This window comes from Echinops telfairi, unplaced genomic scaffold, assembly GCF_000313985.2.
Source record: "Echinops telfairi isolate 266 unplaced genomic scaffold, ASM31398v2 ScPeMD7_7457;HRSCAF=8495, whole genome shotgun sequence".
Lineage (NCBI taxonomy): Eukaryota > Metazoa > Chordata > Mammalia > Afrosoricida > Tenrecidae > Echinops > Echinops telfairi.
In genome coordinates, this window is record NW_022111357.1 from 669861 (window position 1) to 671476 (window position 1616).

General features: G+C 35.8%; 1 protein-coding gene across 2 annotated transcripts in view; it reads right to left on the reverse strand.

The window, feature by feature from the left end:
- The window catches only part of CCDC30 (coiled-coil domain containing 30), a 129453-nt gene that overhangs the window by 93829 nt on the left and 34008 nt on the right, over positions 1-1616 (reverse strand). The window lies entirely within an intron of this gene.

Below are 1616 nucleotides of genomic sequence, written 5' to 3' on the forward strand. Positions count from 1 at the left end.
TACCCACTCTCCCTCTACCTTCCCAGTATTGCCACTCACACCACTGGTCCTGTAGGGATCATCCGCCCTGGATTCCCTGTATTTCCAATTCCTATCTGTACCAGTGTGACATTCTGTTTTATGAATCTTCTTCTTGCTATAATGGGATCTTGCAAATCATGTATTTATACTAAGCAAAGCAATAGATTTAACTATAAACCAAACCAACATGCACAAACTTTTGTAGGAATCAAAATTCTGTTGTAGGTACTGTCAATTTTGTTGGAATCTTTTAATTAACAGATTATTTTGTGATTGTATTTATACCTTGTTAAAAATGTTTTAAAGAGATGTTCTGTTTAGTTGAATAAGTGTCTATTGCAGTGATTGCTTTGAAGGTACATAGCTTTATATTTGTATAAAACTCTACTGTTTACAAAAAAAACCAAAACTAGTCTTGGAAATTCACAGGGGGAGTTCTAGTTCTCCCTGGAGGGTCACTACAAGCAGGAATTGCCTCAATGGCTGTAATTTTTGTTTTTATGCTTGTTTCACTTTACAATTGTATTCATAGGTTGTGAAAAGGGGCATACCTAGTTTTAGAATTATTTAAAGCTTGTAAATATATTTCTCATTGTTTTTGTGGCTGTTGCCATTGTGCCACACAATTTTATTGTAATATTACTAATAGTGGCTTGAAAATTTCATAGTTAGTCTACGGCAAGTTTAACTGATTCATCACTAATTCCAAGAACATTGCCCCCCAGTGAATAAATATGCATGCAGTATTGCTAAATGCATGATAAGGTGTCTGGGTCCTAGTAAAATATGTATCACTTCTGTTAGCACAGGTTCTGAGTTTGACATAATGGAACTGATAGAATGACATGGATGGCGGAATAAAGCCTTCATCTGCATTACTTCCTTATTTAGTGTCCAACTTTCACATGCAAATGTGTGTTGCAAAGCAGCATTCATTTCTTAGTATAGGCCACTGTATACATATTGAATTTTTAACATGATAGGCTTTACAAGGCGTAGTTTATTACGACAGGTTGTATGTAATGGGACGTTCATAACCCAGGTCTGCCTGTACATGGAACTGTAGGATTAGAAATAATGCATGTAAAGTGCCTGGCAGAATATCTTTTCATTAGTAAGTAATAGTGGTAGTGCCAGTTATAGTAGTAATATTAATAAATACAGTAAATGTTATTAAAATAATCATTAAATATATAATTTTTAATAGACTGTATGTTAGAAATTGGGTTGCTAATCACAAAGTAAGAGCTCACCAGAGGATTAATGGTTAGGCATTGGGCTGCTATTCACAAAATCAGTAGTTCAAAACCACCAGCTGCTCTGAGGGAGAAAGAGATGTTCTACTCTTGTGAAGATTTATAGTCTTAGAAATCCACAAGGGCAGTTCTAGTCTGTCCTATAGAGTCACTATGAGTTAGACTTGACTTGATGGCAGTGAGTTGAGTTGAATGACAAAATTGGTGGTTCAAGACCATTAGCTTCTTCATGGGAGGAAGATGAAGCTCTCTGTATTTCTTTATAAAGATATACAATTTTGGGGGGATAAAGGGGGAACCAATCACAATGACCTACACATAACCCCCTCCCTGGGGGAT